We start from the raw sequence: 22,676 nt of genomic DNA on the forward strand, positions 1-22,676 counted from the left end.
TGTTCATTCATTCAAAAATATATACTGATGTCTTTCTTTGTGCTAGGTTGTGGGGAAAGTGCTGGAAGAGATAGAAGGATACTGGAGATTAAATCCCTTGTCAATGTGGCGTTTATGTTTTATTAGAGAAGGCAGGTAATAAACAAGGAAACTATATAGAATATCACAAAGTTTTCAGCAAGTTTTAAACTGAGAAGGGGGAATGAAGAGATATGATCAGGGTTTAAAGTTTTAAACAATATGATAACAAGAGACCTTGCTGAAAAGGTAACGTTGTGACAAAAATATGAAGCACTGACGGGAAAAAGAAGACTTCAGGTAAAGGGAACTGTGAGAGTTCGAATCTCCAGTAGTCAGAGGCGTGTTTGGGGAAGAGGTTGGAGACCAGCGTGGCTGGAGATGAATAAGTGGGACAAGTGAGAGAAAGGCATGGTAACAATGATGGCTTTGTGAATGCCTGTGTGATTTTTGAGCAGTGTGGTGTCACTGTCGTACTCAAGCAGTCATTTGAGAGTGACAACTGTGGTTTGAGCACATCTGCTGTATAGCCCTATAGGTCTATAAGGATGCTTTGAACCAGTGTGGCAATATAAAGGAGGTGACAGTAGTGATCAGCTGCTGGATTTATCCTGAAGATAGAGCCACCAGAATTTGCTGATGTTTTAGAGGACATGGATGAAAGAGAAGAGTCAGGGCTCACTGGAAAAATTTGGGACTGACTAATGGGGTGAATTATATTGGCATTGACTGAGAAGGCATAAACTAGGAAGAGTGTGGGCCTTCCTTGTCTTTGGAAGGACGTTGGTGTTTGGGCATGCACTATCTGACATATCTGTTAGAATTCCAAGTACAAATTTTGAACAGTCCATTGATAGGGGAATCTGGAGTTACCTGAAATATCTGGCCCTGGAGACACATTTCAGAGTTGTCAGTATATAATAGTATTTTAAGCTGTGGAACTTAAAAACGCCCCCTGGTGGACAAGTGTACTTGGAAAGAAGGTTCAGGGCTGAGTTCCAGGATGCTCTTATGTTAGGGATAGGGAGATTGAATAGATCTAACACATATAACCCACAGACTGTGGCCCTCTTGATAACAAGCATGTTTGGTGTCTTAGAAGCCAAGTATTTTAAAATAAAGAAGTGATGTATTGTCCCTTTGTCTCATTTTAGCATTGACCATAGTATTAATTACTTTGCTTGTGTTTACTAAGATTTGCTTGCTTCGCTGGTTGAAATATGCCACAGATAATGAGTCACCATGAGAAAATCACATGTCCTCTCTGATCTTTAGTTTCCCTATGTGTTGAGTGAGCAATTTTGGCTAGTCATGTCTTCAGAAAATATCTAACCTTAATATACTATTGACTTTTTCTGATTTGGTATGATTCTTTATGATCAGGACTGAATCCATTCAAGTAACTATGCGTGTTACATCAGTCAGAATACAATGTGTCTTTTGTTTAATTTCTTTACACCAGATGATCTGGAATCCAATATCATTGTTGTGTTTTTGTTGTTGGTATTGTTTTGAATATTTTCTTTCACTTATGATCTTGTAGACCTGGAAGAAACCTCCATCCTCAAAGACTTGGAAAAGGCTGTCCTGGAGCCTGCGTGGAGGTTACAAAAACCATCCCTCTGGTGGTGGCCTGAGCAGATGACTTCAACCCCAATGTTGCCCTGAACGTTGCATTCAAGATTTGAGAAGATTAGGACTGCTAAGGTATGGACTTGTGACTTCTATCTTTTTCGAAGGCAAATACATTTAAAGATAGTTAATCATTTTCACAGCCTTCTCTCCTCCTCATCTGCTCTTTTCTTTTTCTCTTGCCTTTCTCCCTCCTTCCTTTTAAGCAATGATCTAGTCTTTTGTTACCAGCTTGTGGGATGTGGTGGGATGGATAAAATTATAATGGAAGAAATGGAAGGCTACCCTGTCTCAATAACAGAGGTGATCAGAGGGGAGGCAGTCTAAGCATGAAGAGAAATTCGTGCAGACATCTTTGATAGAAAAAAGAAATTGAGATTGTTCCTTATGTGATAAGAGACATGTAAAGAAGTGGTACATGTGATAAACTGTGTATTTCCATATTCTATGTCCACAGAAGACTTTTGGCAAACTGTTGTATTATATCTTAAGATTTGAGGATAATTGTGTTTATATATCTTAGATGCATACCTAGGCTAGTGTTAGAATCTTCTGAGTTGAGTCAGGTGATCCCATCTTCTTTTCTAGTTACAATGATAATCATTCTTTGTGTGTGTGTGTGCATGGTATATATGTACATACACATACTTACATGTGTAGGTATTGTATATATTTTCTCTATACACACATACAATTTGTTGAGTGTTGTATACTTGTTCTACATATGTATAGGGATATATATATATATATATAGATAATATATATATGATGATCTATATATATGGATGATCTATATATATGGAGGGCAGTGGGGAGAGAGAGACAGATGGAGAGAGGAGAAAGAGAGCCCTCCAAAACCACCACTCATGGCATGCTTATGGTGAGTGCATCAGGCATTGTACTGTAAGGTTTGAAAAGTCACAAATACAACTGATAACAACCATCTGGATTAGAGATTTCTGTTATGGGAAGCCAGAGAAGAGACAAGTAAAAATATTTTTTTAAGGTTGCATAGCAAGAAGGGGTCAGGGTCCAGACCCTTTCCTAGACTTACTAGAATTTAAGTCTGTGCTCACCTATTGTGTAGTAGAGTGGGTCTGTATCAGCCTAGGAGCACAGGGCATGTCCAAGAGAAACTGGAGAATATCTCAGACAATTCAACTGACAACTCATTTGCTGTCAATTTAATATGCCTCAAAGAAAAAAAGTGCTTATAACCAAAGGCTTCTGGCAATTGGCAGAGCAAGGTAGCTGAGGTGTTGGCCTGGCTTCCTACTTGTGGCACCACAGGCCTCATCATTTGTGCAAGATGGAGGCCCAGAGCTGATGAAAAATTATTTGTAGCCACAAGCTTTCTTTTATTGATTTTCTGAATTTCTCACTGATACAATAAGTGTGGTGCACACTTTTAATTGATCATGAATAGGCCTTCCTAGCAGGATGAAGTACATATGCTTTCTGTCTGGTTTATGTAAAAACCTTCAGTGCCAATGCTTTAAGCTCTCATGTTCATGCTCCTCATAGTACCTTTGAAAGTGTGCTAACAGACTGATGAAAATGTGAGGGTGGTATTTCAAAAACACACTTCTCTTCCCTTTATTCAAGTTTTTTTTTTTTTTTTTTGTAAAGGGAGATAGGTTGTTTTTCCTTCTTTGATTCGAAGGGCATCTTTAAAGCAGATTAAGTATGATTGCTATTATACTTAAGTTCACAGTTCATGTACTGCTGAAGCTTGGCTTGCAGAATTTTGAGCATTACTTTACTAGCGTGTGAGATCAGTGCAATTGTGCGGTAGTTTGAGCATTCTTTGGCATTGTCTTTCTTTGGGATTGGAATGAAAACTGATCTTTTTGAGTCCTGTGGCCACTGCTGAGTTTTCCAAATTTGCTGGCATATTGAGTGCAGCACTTTCACAGCATCATCTTTCAGGATTTGAAATAGCTCAGCTGGAATTCCATCACCTCCGCTAGCTTTGTTCGTAGTGATGCTTTCTAAGGCCCACTTGACTTCACATTCCAGGATGTCTGGCTCTAGGTGAGTGATCACACCATCGTGATTATCTGGGTTGGGAAGATCTTTCTTGTACAGTTGTGTGTATTCTTGCCACCTCTTCTTAATATCTTCTGCTTCTGTTAGGTCCACACCAATTCTGTCCTTTATTGAGCCCATCTTTGCATGAATGTTCCCTTGGTATCTCTAATTTTCCTGAAGAGATCTCTAGTCTTTCCTATTCTGTTGTTTTCCTCTATTTCTTTGCATTGATCGCTGAGGAAGGCTTTCTTTTCTCTCCTTGCTATTATTTGGAACTCTGCATTCAGATGCTTATATCTTTCCTTTTCTCCTTTGCTTTTCTCTTCTCTTCTCTTCACAGCTATTTGTAAGGCCTCCTCAGACTTGGCAGAGATGATACCATTTAATTAAAAGCACTAAAAGGAAACTGCCTGGGATCAAGTGTAGGCTCCTCCACTTTGTTGTAATTCACTGAACTGCTGCCAGCCTTGGTTTTTTCATTTGTGGGATGGGGGTGATTCTCATGCCCACTTGATACAGAGTGAAGATCAAGTGAAATTATGCTTGTGAAGCGCTTGCTGGTTCCTTACAATACTGGGTAAATAGTAAACTGCCATTTTGGGTTGTAGAGATTATATGAGGGATGACAATCCGGAGCAAAAAGAGTAACATTATATCCCATTTATGTGGCCTCTGAGTCATTATGTATATCTATGCATCCACCTAACTGTAGCTGAAAGCAAAATACTGTCATTTTTTAAAAACTGTATCAGTTTCATTATAAGAATTTGGAAACGGTCAAAGAAGTTGACCCTATTGTCAAAAATAATGATAATAATAATAATTTAATTAATATGCAGGAAATTATATTGAGAAAAAAATTGTCGCTTAATGTAGATGTTACATTTTATCTGTCCAGAGTCATTGAAAGCCAGCCTGAAACTATTTAGCATTTTTACAGGTATCAGCAAGTTTAATTATCTGAGGAATGGTAAGGAGCTGAGTTCCTTTATGCCCCTCTCCAATTTGTGATGCTGTTGTAACAGTTTTCACGAGACTTGGGTATATGTCTTTATTTTAGTGTGCTTTTGGAAGTCTCAGTTTCCATAGTAAAAATTTAAGGTCAGAAATGTTGCAAATATGTGCTAACTAACAGTGCTTTTCCTGTAAAGTACAAATTAGTCTATCACCAACCTGCTGTAAGGTAGAAAATCCTCTGTTGCTGTTTAGTTGCTAAGTTATGTCCAACTCTTTGCAATCACATGGTGTGTAGTCCACTAGGCTCCTTTGTCCATGGGAATCTCCAGGAAAATCCTGGGGTGGGTTGCCATTTTTTTCTCTAGGGGATCTTCCAACCCAGGGATTAAACCTGTGTCTCCTGCATTGTCAGGTTGGTTCTTTACCACTGTGCCACCTGGGAAGCCCCTAGAAAAATCTATAAACACCTCCAAAAATGTTATCAAAGGGAAATGGAAAGCTGCTTTTGAGGGTAGGGTTTGTCCCTGTTTCTCACTGTCACCACTGCGTGTGATAAGTTGGGTAGTGAGGATAAGAACCTTTCCAGTACTGTCCGGATACATGGGGATATGTGTATGGTGTGTATATTTCCTCCTCTGGAATCTTTCTTTCAATACATTCTTTCTTAGGCTGGTTTTATGCAAGTGTTAGTATTTCTCACGGTTCCCTTTTGTATTCATCCATTTCCTTTGGATATGGAAATGATGTTTTTTGTATTTTCCGGGCCTCCTAGCATATCAGCAGAACAGTGGCTGACTTATCAAGTCTTAGGATGGCTCTTTTCTTATGGTTTTCCACAGCCTTCACTGAATTTACCCTGAAATTCATCATGCATTGAAATTTTATCTCAGATAATAAATATCTTAGTGTCAAACATGAAAGCATCAGCAGAACTGCTTTGTGAAAAGAAAAGACTCTTGCTGGGAAATCCAGTGTGTCTCTTCTCATAGACAGCTTGGTTTATTTCTTTATTCAGCCGATGTATGGTGAGCATCTATTGTGAGCTAGGGGCTGTGCCAAGTTTGCTACTTATTATCTGCATGATACTTTTCCTCTCTTGGATTTCAATTTCCTTGTATGCAAAATGGGAGTTTGAGTCAAATAAGCCTAGATTTCAGCAAATAGTGCTGTATTTAATTTAAAATAAGCTGATAATTAATGTTGACATAGCAACATTTTCTGAACATATTTGACAATTATCTTTAAGGATCAATTGAAACATAGAACATGAAGATTCAAAGAGATTGAGCTAAAGAAATTATAAAAATTCTGTATAAGTCTACTTGTTGACTTTTAGCACTTTATTACCATGAGATTTCAGAAGACCATTTAGAAAGCCTTATTTGGGATATTATCTAATTTTTCCCTCTATATATTCAAGAGATCTCTTTCTTTATTTCTACCTCCAATACTGGCCATTAAGAGACTATCTCATTTTACAGATGAGGAAACTGAGGAGCAGAGAAGTCAAGTAATTTTCTTAAAACCACACTGGTAGGATAAGAAACTTTCTTTGGGTTGGACTCATAAAATGCCTGTAATGAGCCCAACTCTATTCACCAAACTTTTTACCCTGCCCTGAAGGATACCTGCTTTAATGTTCTTTGATGATTTTAATGCTTCGGAAGGTGGCAGCATCCCTTTTGCTCTTATTTTTTTCTAACTCAAACAACTACCATTTTATGAATAGACTCCTTTTGACAGTTACTGAAAAGAAGATGTGTGTTTCTCCCCTTGAGTATGACATTTTGCAGTCTGTTTACTTGAGTTGAATTTTACCCAAGGCCTTTGAAACTACAGAATTTCATTTGTTGCTGTGTTCCAGTCTTGTACAGATGTAGGTCTTATTAGGCAGGTTAAAATACCCTCCTCCTCAACCCATTACCACCACCACCAGTGATGACAAAATGGCTATTTGAACTTTTCCTGCAGTTTGATGTAATTTTCATGATGCAAATCTAACATCATTTAAATATCTATCCTCTTCAAATTCTTATCAAGTGATCTCAGAAAGGTTTTCTCTTCAACTTGCTCATTGCTTCCTCTTTGCTGCTAAACCTGTCCCCATGCTGCCCTACTCTGCCATTTCTTTTTTATGACACTTTCCGATGTTCACACTAGCAACTTCCTCAGATTTAGTCTGGATTGCAGACTTGGTACATTCCCATCCTATATAGTGGGTTGGCCAAAAAGTTTTGTCGAGTTTTTCCATGATATTTATTGTGAGGATCACATGGAATTTGAAAACTGTACCACCCTCAAAAACTGTCCAGACTTTCCCAATCCATCCCCCTCCTATTCCCTCCTGCTTTTTTACATCATGTCTTTGACAGTTTCCCTCCCTTCTCCCCACAGGCTCTCCACAGGCTGTGGTGACCCTCTCCATTTTTCCAAAAAATATGCCATGTTTTCTTAAGTCACCACTAATTTGCTCCTGCTGGTGGTTTTGCCATTTCCTACCCACTGCACCTCTGCACATTCATGAAAACTCCTTCATCTTTTAAGATCCAATTCATTGAAAGCTTCTGAGACTCTCTTGAGCCAATGTCATTTCTTGTCTTTCGACTTCACTGCATTTTTTTTCAAACCTGATTGTAACTCTTACTGTGAAGAGACATTATTATAATATATATATTATGTATATTGATTAGCATTATTATTATATATTTTATATATTATATTATAATTGTTACTAATATATATTAATTAACATATATGTTTATAAGTATATTATTATATTAAAATGACTGGGTTTCTAAGTCAGTCTCCATCAGTGGAAAGCAAGATGTTCAGGACAGAGTTTCTTGGGGACTTCCCTGTTCATCCAGTGGTTATGATTCCATGCTTTCAATGCAGGGTGCACTGAAAGGAAATAAGGAACTAAGTCAGAAACTAATATCCCACATGTGCTGTGGTGTCACCAAAAAAGAAAAAAGACATTTTTTTTTCTTGAATGTATCTTCTGTTTCTCAGTTCTTCCTGGAACACAGTAGGTCCTCAACAGACACTGGAATGGCACAACTGTGCTTAAATGCATTGCAGAATGGATTTAATTTAGAAGTAGTTCTTTTTCCCCCTGGTTAATTAGTTCATTTTGGATTTTTAAGTTCTTTTATTTTTGGTGGTCATTTTTGTTTTGAATTTTATTTGCTTGTCCTGATGTTTATATAATTATATTAGAGATATATCCTTATTTTCCTCCTGGCTACAGTGTCTATTCTTATTATCTTTTTTTCTCCTATGTATCACTGTGCTTTGCAGCCTCTTTTAAGTCCTCATGACCCTGACTAGGCAAGGTTAGCACTCATCTAGCACATATGCTACCTCCCACCTTTCCTGTGCCCTTGGCAGACATCACTAGTTAATCCCAGTTTAGGAATCTTAGAATCTTCCCAACACATCACTCCAGAAATGCCATGTGATTGAAAAAACATGTCAGAAAATTAATAACTGTAATAATGGTTTATATTTCTTTTTCTGGAAACGGGAACTCTTCAGTTCAGTTCAGTTGCTCAGTCATGTCCAACTCTTTGCGACCCCATGGACTGCAGAACTCCAGGCCTCTCTGTCCATCACCAACTCCCAGAGTTTACCCAAACTCATGTCCATTGAGTCAATGACGCCATCCAACCATCTCATCCTCTGCCTTCCCTTCCTCCTCCTGGCCTCAATCCTTCCCAGCATCAAGGTCTTTTCCAATGAGTCAGTTCTTCACATCAGGTGGCCAAAGTATTGGAGTTTCAGCTTCAGCATCAGTCCTTCCACTGAATATTCAGGACTGACTTCCTTTAGTCATTTAGGACTAAATCCAACTGACTGGTTGGATCTCCTTGCAGTCCAAGGGACTCTCAAGAGTCTTCTCTAACACCACAGTTCCAAAGCATCAATTCTTTGGTGCTCAGCTTTCTTTATAGTCCAACTCTCACATCCATATACGACTACTGGAAAAACCATAGCCTTGGCTAGATGGACCTTTGTTGGCAAAGTAATGTCTCTGCTTTTTAATATGCTGTCTAGGTTAGTCATAACCTTCTTTCCAAGGAATAAGTGTCTTTTAATTTCATGGCTTCAGTCACCATCTGCAGTGATTTTGGAACCCAAAAATAAAGTCTGCTCTTACCAGCTGTGTTATGAGTATAAATCAGTTTTCTATTGGACTTTTCTATGTTATTTGAAAATAATTGAATATTGACATTAATTGATATTAGCATGGAAGGTAAAACTCACTTGCCATTTCTGGACTGGAAGATTTTTTTGCAGAGCTTCCAGTTACTCTTTCCAAGGTTAGGACCTGATTGCTTTTAGAACAAATACATACTCCTTACCTTCCTTATTTCTGAAGCTTGAGTCCTTCCTTAAGAAATTATGGATCTTATATTAGAATTCTGGGAAAGTTTAACAAGCCACCAGACTTGATCCATTAAGACTTAAGAAGTCAAGACGCACTTCTGCAACATTTTACCAAATATAAGATGACTGAAGAGCTGTTTCTATAGTTTGAAAATACTATTAATGTTAAAGCCTGGAAATTTTCCAGGTTTTAAAACACTACTTTTAACAGATAATTTTCAAACTAGAGTCCTGAAGGCTAGGTTTAGTGGTAAAGATATCTAGATTGTGTGTCTGACAGGTGGTATCTTATCTCTGAGCAATATTTTAATGTAATTATTTTTGGTCTAACAAATTATACAGAAAAGTCTGATGGAAAATCAATTTAAAACTATAATACAGTTGGTAAAATCTCCATTCCCCAGAAACAACTATAATCCATTTGTTGTGGTTACTAATTTTCTGACATCTTTCTTCTATCAGTTTCTATAATGAAAGCACAGAATTTCTTCCCAGAAAAGGATTTCCACAAGTACGTATACATGGTCTAGATACAATTTGAGGATGTATCAGTGTTTGGATTCACTTAACTCCATATCTGGATTAAAAGTTTGGAACCCTTCCTATAGTGATATAGAAAGCCTTGTGACCCTAATTTTAAGTAGTGTCCTTCCTCTTTTAATATTTCTTATAAATGGTCCTGCAGGATGTATTCTGCTGTCTCTGACTGCTTCATGCATAATGATAGTTTTGAGATATATCCATGTTCTTGTGTATATTAATAGATTGTCATTATTGTCCTAAAGTATCAGTGTGTGAATTTATCATAATTTTTTGTTCATTCTCCTTTTGATGGACATCTTCGCTGTTTTCAGTTTGAGAATATTAAAAACCGTGCTGTTGTAAGCATTTGTGAACCAATCTTTGTGTGAAAATAAATTTTAATTTCTTTCAAGGTAAATATCAGTGAGTCATGTGGTAGGTGTACAGTTACTTTTATAGGGAACTACAAAATTGTTCTTAAATAGAGTTCACTCCCATTTGATACTCTCCCAAGGGATGGATGAGAGATATGATTGTTCCATCTATCTGCTAAGGTTATATTGTTAACCTTGTTAATTTTATCCATCTAGTTGTGTGAAATTGTATCTCTTCTTGTTTTAATTTGTACTTCCCTGTTAGCTATTAATGATAAGCACTTTAACTTTTGCTTACTGGTCATGTCTTTACATCTTTTGTAAAGAGTCTGTTCAGTTTTTTTTTAATCCAATATTATTTGTGTTGTCTTTTTAATAATTGAGTCATATGACCTACCTCTTTAAATATTCTGGATATACGTTCTGTGTCTTTTACATATTGCAGATAGGTTCTTCCAGTCTGTTACTTGACTTTTCATTTCCTTGATGTGTGTGTGTTCTGGAGGGCAAGGATTTTTCATTTATTTATTCACAGTTTCAGTTGATGATCTATGCTTTTTGTGTCTTTGCCTGAATCAAAATCACAAAGATATTTTCCTAGGTTTACTTCCAGAAGTTTTACAACTCTTGCTTTTCCATTTAGGATTGTGGATTAAGTTTTACGTTTTGGTCTTTTCTAGTTTCAAATTCAACACAATGGATTATAGGTTCATCAGAAGTTTGACTAGTTTCCCATAGTCTGAAAGAAAGAAAGAAAGAAAAGTCGTGCAGTCGTGTCCGACTCTTTGCGGCCCCATGGACTGTAACCCACCAGACTCCTCCATCCATGGGGTTTTCCAGGCAAGAGTGCTAGAGTGGGTTGCCATTTCCTTCTCCAGGGCATCTTCCTGACCCACGGATCGAACCCAGGTCTCCCGCCATGCAGGCAGACGCTTTACCGTCTGAGCCACCAGGGAAGCCATAGTCTAAGCAAAGGCTATCCTTCTTTGGCAGGATTTGTACTCTGCCCGCTCTCCCTCCATTGTCAGCAACTGCCCTCAAGGATGAAATTATCCTCTGGAGTGAGATTCTATTGTGTTCCTTTCAATGTGTCTTCAGCGTCTTTAAAGAGATTTGTGCGTCATGATTATCTGGCCAGTCATTATAGTTGTAGCAGGAGTGACATTTGTTTATATTATTCTGCACTCTAGCCATGAGTGAAACTTTCACTCCTCCATTTTTAACTAAAAAAAAAACCATCTGATTTATTAAAAAAAAACCAGTGGAACAGGAGAAAAAAAAAACATAGTTATGAAAAAGAGACAAATATTAATAATATGTGAAATCCCTACCAAGCTAGACAATGTGAAGGACAAAAGAGTATATTTAAAATTCTCTCATCAGTATCCTTGTTAAGAGTTAAAAAGATAATCCACCCGTAAGACAAGTACAGAACAGGATAAAGAAGGAACAATTAGATAATAAGAAATATCTCTTGTAAATTCAGTATTTTTCATTAATGAAAGTTTGAAAATATAGATCTCCTAGGACATGGAAAAAAGAAATCTAGTACTAATAAGTCAAATATAGAACAGTGTAGGAATCCTTCATCTCATTAAAAAGATCTCCAGAGGTGACAGATAAATTTGATGAATTGGGAGTATTTGATTATTAAAGAAATGTAAATGTCATATCGTAGAGAGACAATTGGTTGAATGTATATCTCACAAGCCAGGTGACAAAATGGGAAGTAAATACATGTTCCTGATGTGTCAGCTTCAAGTTTCAGAATTCTGAGAATAAAGGGAGAAAAGAAAACATTTTACAAAATTTTTGTTTTAAACTGATATCAAACTTTTTATCAGCAACATTAGAATCACACTGAACAATTTCTTGTGCTTTCTCAGGAAAAACTATTTTGAGCCTAGAATTTGGTTCTAAGCCAAACAGTAAGTGAAAATAATATTTTAAAACATCAAGATATTGAAATCTTTCATGCACCCTTTCTGAGTATATTCCTGAAAATTAAGAATGAAATTATAGAGATAATTAGTAAAGGTTCCAAGAAATGGTGAGGCCAATGAAGAGTCTCTCCAAAAAGTCACACATGACAGTTGTGCAGGTTTAGAAAGTTTTTGGTCAAAATTGAAGAAGTCCAGGAATTCTAGGAAGATATCTTCAAGAAGGAAATATTTGCCAATGAGCTGAGGGATGGGATGTGAAGAAACTGTGTCTGTTGTCTTCAAAGAAAAGAAGAGAGACAATTCAAACCACACACTCAGCAAAAACAAGAAGTGTATTAGGAAATCACAGTCCAAATCAAAAACATAACAACAACAACAACAACAACAACAAAAAGAATCTCTTTGACTTTTGTGGTTTAAGTTATGGCATTAAATCTGAAGAGAATTAAGTGCCATTTTAGTGTACTACCTGGCTGTCCAATGAACAATTTATATAGTCATAATAATCTCTTTTCAAACTTTAGGATGCACCTATAAAGCAAGCACACCAGCAAGTTAACCAAATGTTATAAACCTTGACAATGAAAGTAAGGGCAAGTTTGACAGCTGATGTTAGGTATAGAGTCAAAGCTGAAATAAAGGTGGCTTCATGAGTATCTTTAGCAAAATGGAAGGGTAAGATTTTCCCACATGAGATAAATGAAATGTGACAAAGTTTTATATGTTTTAAATGTATTTATTTTTTAAAATCAATTTATTTTAACTGGAGCTAATTACTTTACAATATTGTTGTGGTTTTTGCTATACATTGACATGAATCAGCCATAGGTCTACATGTGTCCCGCATCCCGAACCCCCCTCCCACCTCCCTGCCCATTGCATCCCTCTGGGTTGTCGCAGTGCACCGGCTTTGAGTGCCCCATTTCATGCACCAAACTTGGACTGGTCATCTATTTCACATTTGGTAATATACATGTTTCAGTGCTAGTCTCTCAAATTATCCCACCCTCTCCTTCTCCCATAGGGTCCAAAAGTCTGTTCTTTATATCTGTGTCTCTTTTGCTGTCTCACATATGGGATTGTCGTTAGCATCTTTCTAAATTCCATGTATGTGCGTTTATATAATGTATTGGTGTTTTTCTGTCTGACTTAGTTCACTCTAATGAGCTCCAGTTTCATCCACCTCAGATGCATTCTTTTTAATATCTGAGAGATATTCCATTGTGTATATGTACCACAACTTTCTTATTCATTTGTCTGCCAGTGTACATCTAGGTTGCTTCCATGTCCTAGCTACTGTAAACAGTGCTGCAATGAACACTGGGGTACATGTGTCTCTTTCAATTCTTGTTTCCTCAGTGTGTACGCCCAGCAGTGGGATTGCTGGGTAATATGGCAGTTCTATTTCCAGTTTTTAAAGGAATCTCCACACTGTTCTTCATAGTGGCTGTACTAGTTTGCATTCCCACTAATAGTGTAAAGAGGGTTCCCTTTTCTCCACACCCTCTCCAGCATTTATTGCTTGTAGACTTTTGGATAGCAGCCATTCTGACCGGTGTAAGGTGGTACCTCATTGTGGTTTTGATTTGCATTTCTTTGACAATGAATGATGTTGAGCATCTGTATGTCTTCTTCAGAGAAGTATCTGTTAAGTTCTTTGGCCCAATTTTTAATTGGGTCATTTTATTTTATTTTATTTTTTGGTATTGAGCTGCATGAACTGCTTGTATATTTTTGAGATTAATTCTTTATCAGTTGCTTTGTTTGCTATTAATTTCTCCCCTTTTGAAGGCCATCTTTTCACCTTGCTTATAGTTTCCTTCGTTATGCAAAAGCTTTTGCTTTAGGTCCCAGTTGTTTATTTTTGTTATATTTCCGTTACTCTGGGAGGTGGGTCATAGAAGATTGTTCTGTGATATATGTCAGAGAGTGTTCTGCCAATGTTTTCCTCTAGGGGTTATATAGTTTTTGGTCTTACATTTAGATCTTTAATCCATTTTGAGTTTATTTTTGTGTATGGTGTTAGAAAGTGTTCTAGTTTCATTCTTTTACAGATGGTTGACCAGTTTTCCCAGCACCACTTGTTAAAGAGATTGTCTTTTCTCCATTGTATATTTCTGCCTCCTTTGTCAAAGATAAGGTGTTCATAGGTACGTGGATTTATCTCTGGACTTTCTATTTTGTTTCGTTAATCTATATTTCTGTCTTTGTGCCAGCACTATACTGTCTTGATGACTGTGGCTTTGTAGTATAGTCTGAAGTCAGGCAGGATGATTCCTGCAGTTCCATTCTTTCTCAAGATTGCTTTGGCTATTCAAGGTTTTTTTCCATTTCTGTACAAATTGTGGAATTATTTGTTCTAATTCTGTGAAAAATATCATTGGTAGCTTAATAGGGATTGCATTGAATCTATAGATTGCTTTGGGTAGTATACACATTAACTATATTGCGTCTTCCGATCTGTGAACATGCTATATTTATTTATCTATTTGTGTCATCTTTGATTTCTTTCATCAGTGTTTTGTAGTTTTCTATATATAGGTCTTTTGTTTTTTGAGGTAAGTTTGTTCCTAAGTATTTTATTCTTTGTGTCACAATGGTGAATGGTATTATTTCCTGAATTTTTCTTTCTGTTTTCTCATTGTTAGTGTATATTAATGCAAGGGATTTCTGTGTGTGAATTTTATATCCTGCAACTTTACTATATTCATTGATTAGCTCTAGTAATTTTCTGGTGGTGTCTTTGAGGTTTTCTATGTAGAGGATCATGTCAACTGCAAACAGTGAGAGTTTTACTTCTTTTCCAATCAGGATTCCTTTTATTTCTTTTTCTTCTCTAATTGTTGTGGCTAAAACTTCCAAAACTATGTTGAATAGTAGTGGTGAGAGTGGGCATCCTTGTTTTGTTCCTGACTTTAGGGTACATGCTTTCAAATTTTTGCCATTGACGATAATGTTTACTGTGGGTTTATCATATATGCCTTTTATTATGTTGAGGTATGTTCCTTCTATGCCTGCTTTTGGGAGAGTTTATACCATAAATTGATGTGTTGAATTTTGTCAAAGGCTTTCTCTGCATCTACTGAGATAATCAAATGGTTTTAATCTTTTAATTTGTTAGTGTGGTGTATCACATTGATTTATTTGCAAATATTAAAGAATCCTTGCATCCCTGGGATAAAGCCCACTTGGTCATGATGTATGATCTTTTTAATATGTTGTTGGATTCTGTTTGCTAGACTTTCGTTAGTGATATTGGCCTGTAGTTTTCTTTATTGGTGGCATATTTGTCTAGTTTTGGTGTTAGGGTGATGCTGGCCTCATAAAATGAGTATAGGAGTTTACCTTCCTCTGCAATTTTCTGGAAGAGTCTGAGTAGGATAGGTGTTAGCTCTTTTCTAAATTTTTGGTAGAATTCACCTGTGAAGGCATCTGATCCTGGGCTTTTGTTGGAAGATTTTTGATTACAGTTTTGATTTCTGTGCTTGTGATGGGTCTGTTAAGATTTCCTATTTCTTTCTGGTTCAGTTTTGGAAAGTTGTACTCTTTTAAGAATTTGTCCATTTCCTCCAAATTGTCCATTTTATTGGATATAGTTGCTGATAGTAGTCTCTTATAATCCTTTTTATTTCTGTGTTGTCTGTTGTGATTTCTCCATATTCATTTCTAATTTTGTTGATTTGATTCTTCTTCCTTTTTTTCATGATTAATCTGGCTAATGGTTTGTCTATTTTATTTATCTTCTCAAAGAACCAGCTTTTAGTTTTGTTGATTTTTGTTGTAGTCTCTTTTGTTTATTTTTCATTTATTTCTGCTCTAATTTTTATGATTTCTTTTCTTCTACTAACCCTAGGGTTCTTCATTTCTTCTTTTTCTAGTTGATTTAGGTGTAAAGTTAGGTTATTTGTTTGATTTTTTCTTATTTCTGGAGGTAAGCTTTTATTGCTATGAACCTCCCCCTTAGCACTGCTTTTACTGAATCCCATAGGTTTTGAGTGTTGTGTTTTCCTTTTCTTTTGTTTTTATTCATATTTTGATTTCTTTTTTGATTTCTTCTGTGATGTGTTGGTTATTCAGAAGCATGCTGTTTAGCCTCCATATGTTTGTATTTGTAATAGTTTTTTCCCTGTAGTTGGCATCTAATCTTACTGCATTGTGATCAGAAAAGATGCTTTAAATGATTTCAATTTTTTTTGAATTTACCAAAGCTAGATTTACAGCTCAGGATGTGATCTATCGTGGAGAATGTTCTGTGTGCACTTAAGAAAAAGGTGAAATTCATTGTTTTGGGGTGAAATGTCTATGGGTATCAATTAGGTCTAACTGGTCCATTGTATCATTTAAAGCCTGTGTTTTCTTGCTAATTTTCAGTTTGGTTGATCTATCCATATGTGTGAGTGGGGTATTAAATTCTCCCACTATTATTGTGTTACTGTTAATTTCCCCTTCCATACTCATTAGCATTTGCCTTATGTATTGAGGTGCTCTTATGTTGGGCACATACATAATTGTTATATCTTCTTTTGGATTGTCCTTTGATCATTATATAGTGTCATTCTTTGTCTCTTTTCCTGGCCTTTATTTCAAAGTCTACTTTATATGAGTATTGCTACTCTTGCCTTCTTTTGGTCTCCATTTGCATGAAATATCTTTTTCCAGCCCTTCACTTTCAGTCTGTATGTGTCCCTTAGTTTGAGGTGGGTCTCTTGTAGACAGCATATATAGGGGTCTTGCTTTTGTATCCACTCAGCCAGTTTTTCGGAGAAGGTGATGGAACCCCACTCCAGTACTCTAACCTGGAAAATCCCATGAATGGAGGAGCCTGGTGGGCTGCAGTCCATGGTGTCGCTAAGAGTCGGACACGACTGAGTGACTTCACTTTCACCTTTCACTTTCATGCATTGGAGAAGGAAATGGCAACCCACTCCAGTGTTCTTGCCTGGAGAATCCCAGGGATGGGGGAGCCTGGTGGGCTGCCATCTATGGGGTCACACAGAGTCAGACATGACTGAAGTGACTTAGCAGCAGCCAGTCTTTGACTTTTGGTTGGGGCATACAACCCATTTAGATTTAAGGTAATTATTGATAAGTAGGATCTTGTTGCCACTTACTTTGTTGTTTTGGATTTAAGTTTATAAACCTTTTCTGTGTTTCCTGTCTACAGAAGATCCTTTAGCATTTGTTGAAGAGCTAGTTTGGTGATGCTGAATTCTCTCAGCTTTTGCTTGTCTGTAAAACTTTTGATTTCTCCTTCATAGTTGAATGAGATCCTTGCTGGGTATAATAATCTGGGCTGTAGATTTTTCTCTTTCATCACTTTAAGTATGTCCTGTCATTCCCTTCTGGCCTGAAGAGTTTCTATTGAAAGATCAGCTGATATCCTTCTGGGGATCCCCTTGTGTGTTATTTGTTGCTTTTCCCTTACTGCTTTTAATATTTGCTCTTTGTGTTGATCTTCATTAGTTTGATTAATATGTGTCCTGGGGTGTTTTGCCTTGGGTTTATCCTGTTGGGACTCTCTGGGTTTCTTGGACTTGGGTGGCTATTTCCTTCCCCATTTTAGGGAAGTTTTCAACTGTTATGTACTCAAGAATTTTCTCATGCCCTTTCTTTTTGTCTTCTTCTGGAACTCCTATGATTTGAATGTTGGGGCATTTAACATTGTCCCAGAGGTCTCTGTGGTTGTCCTCATTTCTTTTAATTCTTTTTTATTTTCTGCTTCATTTATTTCCACCATTCTATCTTCCACCTCAAATATCCTATCTTCTGCCTCAGTTATTCTACTGTTGGTTCCCTCCAGAGTGCTTTGGATCACAGTTATTGCATTATTTATTATTGATTGACTTTTATTTCTTCTATGTCCTTGTGAAACATTTCTTGCATCTTCTCAATCCTTGTCTCTAGTCTATTGATCTGTAACTCTATTTTGTTTTCAAGATTTTGGATCATCTTTACTATCATTATTCTGAATTCTTTTGTTCAGGTATACTCCCTATCTCCTCCTCTTTTGTTTGGTTTGGCGGGAATTTATCATGTTCCTTTACCTGCTGAATATTTCTCTGCCTTTTCATTTTGTTTAGATTGCTGTGTTTGGCGTGCCCTTTCTGTGTTAGGGTTGCCTCTTTATTGTGGAGTCTGCTCCCTATGGGTGGGGTTGGACTATTGGTTTGTCAAGGTTTCCTGGTCAGGGGAACTTGCGTCTGTGTTCTGGTGGGTGGAACTGAATCTCTTCTCTCTGAAGTGCAACAAAGTGTCCAGTAGTGAATTTTGGGGTGTCTATGGATTTTGCATGGATTTGGGAAGCCTGTCTTTTAATTCTCAGGGCTGTGTTTCTGCTTTGCTGGGAAATTATCGTGGTGTGTCTTGCTCTGGAACTTGTTGGCTCTTGTGTGGAGCTTGGTTTCAGTGTAAGAATGAAGACTTTGGGTGAACTCCTGTCTACCAGTGTTCCCTGGAATCAGGATTTCTCTGATGTCAAGTTTTGGAGTTAAGCCTCCTGCCTCTGCCTTTCAGTCTTATTCTTACAGTAGCCTCAAGACTTCTCCATCCATACAGCACAGATGATAAAGCATCTAGGTTAATGGTGAAACAATTCTCCACACTGAGGGACACCCAGAGAGGTTCACAGAGTTACATCGAGAAGAGAACAGGGAGGAGGGAGATAGAGGTGATAAGGAGAAGAGGGGGAGTCCAAAGGGGAGAGACCAATCTAGCCAGTAATCAGTTCCCTAAGTGTTCTCCACAGCCTGGAACACCCAGAGAGATTCACAGGGTTAAATAGAGAAAAGAAGAGGGAGGGTAGAGATAGAAGTGACCTGGGGGAGAAAAGGGAGAGTCAAAAGGAGAGAACAATCAAGCCAGTAATCATACCCCTAAGTGAAAATGGATACTGAAGATTAGATTCTTAAAGGTACAAAATTGATAACAAATACCAAAAAGCAAAGATTAATAATCTAGAGTAGAGGTTAGATTCTCAAAAATACAATATTAAAAATACAAAGCAAAATCAATCACAAAAATTATAAAAAATATATCTGTGAAATTTGCTTTAAAAGTAGGGTCTGTTTTTGCAAAGTAATAGTAGGTTATAAAAATGAAAATTAAAGGAGTAATAAAGAACTTCAATTTGAAAAAAAAGATTAAAAAGTAATAATAGTAAAAGTATATCTAGGAATTTCTCTGGAGCTGTTGTGGGCAGTATGGGGTCAGTTCAATTTCAGATAGTTTCTTGTTCCTGTTCTTGTTCTCAAGGTCTATAGGCCCCCTCCGATGCTTAATCAGTGTTAACCACAGGGTTTTAAAATGTTGAACCTATCACTTCCAGAGCGGTTCCCTCTTCTTTGTTTATTTTGGCTTCCTCTGTTTACAAGTCTCTTCAATGTCTAACTTCCACCCTGACACAAGGGGGCAAAGGTGGTCACTTATTTAGGCTCACTTGTTCAGTTGTGTTGTGGGGAGGGAGGGACACTGCAAACAAATGCTGCTGACGTGTGGGGAATGCTCGCAGTGTATGGACCACACTGGGTTTGCCCCAGCTCAAGGTCGCGTGTGCTTCCTGAGTCTACACTGCTCAGGCTCCAGGGTGCTCTGCAGGGGCACTGTCTAAAGTGGGTCCTGCATTTTGTGCACTTCCAAGGCCTAAGCCGCTCAGGTTCTTGGGTACTCCGCAAGGGCACAGACTTGGTTGGGCATGTGTTTTGTGCCCTTCCCAGGTCAGAGCAGCTTAAGCGACCAGGTGCTTGGTGATTGTGCTGTCCCAGGTGGGCCCTGCATCTTAATCACCTCCCTGGCCGCTCAGTATCCTGGGTACACCATGGGAGCACTGTCTCAGGTGTGCTGTGTGTCTCCTCTGGGGAGATGATCTCAGGCTGCAACCCTCTTGGCAGATGTCAACTGTCCAGGATCCCAGGAAGATTGGGTAGCAACTTGGAGCCTTTCAAAGTTTGGTGAAGGATGCCAGTCTCTGTGACTGAGATTGCAGCAGCCCCTTGCCTTCCAGCTCTGGCTGTCACCTGCCTGCCTCTCTACGTCTGGGAGGGGGAGGGGCCTACACGCAGCAGGCTAGCTCTCCTTTGGTATTCACTCAATTCTTTGTTCTGTGAGCAGGCCAGGCTGCGCCTTAGAGCCTTTCACGGGAAAGTTCTGTTTTGTTTTGTTTTTCCTCTCTTTCGATCCCACAGTTTGAGTTGCTATCTCACTTGAGCTCCCTCAGATTGTCCTCCAGCATTCAGGTTCGCTCATTACCCTAATCACCTATTATGCAGCCTTCACCTCCCTGTCCAGTCCCCACTTGCTGGTGGCGGACATGAGCGTCTGGGCTACTTCTCTGCTGGCAGTTACAGTTAGGCGTGCAGTCTGTGGGTTTTTTGTTTTTTGTTTTTCTCCCGGTTATGTTGCCCTCTGAGATTCCAAAACTCCCCACAGGCCCGCCTGTGAGAAGGTTTCTTACTATGTGGAAACTGCTCCTCCTTCACAACTCCCTCCTTAGGATGGATCTCAGTCCCTAACTCTTGTGTCTCTCTTTTTGTCTTTTACATTTTGTCCTTCCTCCTTTCGAAGAGAATGAGCTGCCTTTCTGGGTGCCTGGTGTCTTCTGCCAGCATTGAGAAGTTGTTTTGTGAAAGTTGCTCAACATTCAGATGATCTTTTAATGAATTTTTAGGGGAGAAAGTGGCTCTCTGTCCTATTCCTCTGCTATCTTGGGACCCCCCCTCCAAATTTTACTTAAATTTATGAATATGACCATAGAAGAATAAAATAAAATTGGGAGAGGGAAAGTAAGTACAGTGCTTGCATTTCATAGAGTTAACAGGTAGTATCCTGAAAGGTTAAATTATGAGAGATACAAGCATCAAGAGGAGAGTTACTGAGAATTAACCACAGAGGCCATAAAGTACGGTGGATAGCTTCTGGAAGCCCAGATGGAGAGAGTGAAAAAGTGAACTATTGTGTTTCAGGATTATTTTGTTTTTTGCTCTGTACTTGTGTTTTTCTGGGGAAAAAAAATTAAAAGAAGCATAGGGAACTATACTCAATATTCTGTAATAGCCTATAAGGAAAAAGTATCTGTAAAAGAAAATATGTGTTTGTATATGTGTGTGTGTGTGTGTGTGTGTGTATGTGTGCATGCATTATACACCTGAAACTAATAATATTGTAAATTAACTATATTTCAACTGAAAAAAAAAAAGGAATCCACCCTGGCCTCCAGAGAGATCCCTTCTGATCCTTACAGGCTCATTTTGTCTATAAGTATTGACAAAACTACTCTTCAAAAATTATAAGCATGATCCTTATTCAAATATGTAATGAATATATGTCAGAGGTTTCATTCAGCTCATTAATGAATGAGAATAAAAGCTAGAAAAGCTAGGTCAATAAATATTTAAAGAAAGAGTGTCTGTGTAGTCCACCGTGAAAGGTGTTGGGAATGAATTTGAATTTGAGACAAAGGGATTCATCCTACAGAGTAATCGAATTGTAATCTTCAAAGTATCTTTCCTCCAGGTTATAACTCTGCATGGTAACAAGTAGGTTCTCAAAGTCTGAGCTCTAGTGAACTATAAAAATAGTGAAGGCAAACACTGGCAGATTCCCCTAGGGTGTTAAATAATCCTTGGATGAGCTTGTTCAACAAGGTCCACATTTAACTTTTGAAAGGGTACCTTTTAGTCTCTAAATTGCCAAGTTTTAGGTAACTTCTCTTCATTAAAAAATCCCAAATATTATTTCATGAAAGTTTCCCTGACCCTGTCACCATCTGATTTTTCTCTCCCCTTGTCTGTGTGTAGACAACATACCTCTGTCATAGCGATACCAACATTATGTCTGTGGTTCCTTGATTTCTTCCTCCCCCCAGCAGAAAGCAAGCTTTCTCTACACTGACCTTTTTCATAGAAAAATTTCAAGCTATTTGTTGAATTAATAATGTAACTTTGAAATGTTATTTGCTTCAGAAATGGTATAGACCTAACAGAAGCAGAAGATACTAAGAAGAGGTGGCAAGAATACAGAGAACTCTACAAAAATGATCTTCATGACCCAGATAACCGTAATGGTGTGATCACTCACCTAGAGCCAGACATGCTAGAATGCAAAGTCAAGTGGGCCTTAGGAAGCATCACTATGAACAAAGCTAGTGGAGGTGATGGAATTCCAGTTGAGCTATTACAAATCCTAAAAGATGATGCCGTGAAAGAATTGCATTCAGTATTCAAATATGGAAAACACAGCAGTGGCTACCGGACTGGAAAAGGTCAGTTTTGATTCTAATCCCAAAGAAAGGCAATGCCAAAGAATGTTCAAACTACTGCACAAATGCATTAATCTCATATGCTAGCAAAGTAATGCTCAAAATTTTCAAGCCAGGCTTCAATAGTACATGAAACATGAACTTCCAGATGTTCCAACTGGATTTAGAAAAGGCAGAGGAACCAGAGATAAAAATTGCCAACATCCATTGGATTATGGAAAAGCAAGAGAATTCCAGAAAACATCTATTTCTGCTTTATAGGCTATGCGAAAGCCTTTGACTGTGTGGATTACAACAAACTGTGGAAAATGTTTAAAGGGACGAAAATACCAGAGTCCACCTGACCTTCATTCTGAGAAATCTGTATGCAGGTCAAGAAACAACAGTTAGAACTGGACATAGAACAACAGACTGGTTCCATATTGGGAAAGGAGTACATCAAGGCTGTATATAGTCAACCTGCTTATTTAACTTATATGCAGAGTACATCATGAGAAATGCTGGGCTGGATGCAGCACAAGCTGGAATCAAGATTGCCGGGAGAAATATCAATAACTT

The 22,676-nt window shown here is 37.9% G+C and overlaps 1 protein-coding gene across 18 annotated transcripts in view; it reads left to right on the forward strand.

The window, feature by feature from the left end:
• Positions 1-22,676, forward strand: part of SGCD (sarcoglycan delta) — a 695,743-nt gene that overhangs the window by 62,748 nt on the left and 610,319 nt on the right. For all 18 annotated transcript variants that reach the window (XR_015167840.1, XM_086412597.1, XM_086412598.1 and 15 more), the window contains one exon: positions 1,562-1,725. The gene's annotated coding sequence lies outside the window, so the exon portion shown is untranslated. The remainder of the gene's footprint in view (positions 1-1,561; positions 1,726-22,676) is intronic.

Source organism: Bos grunniens, chromosome 7, assembly GCF_055505025.1.
Source record: "Bos grunniens cultivar Pamir isolate PY7600 chromosome 7, Bosgru_T2T1.0, whole genome shotgun sequence".
NCBI lineage: Eukaryota > Metazoa > Chordata > Mammalia > Artiodactyla > Bovidae > Bos > Bos grunniens.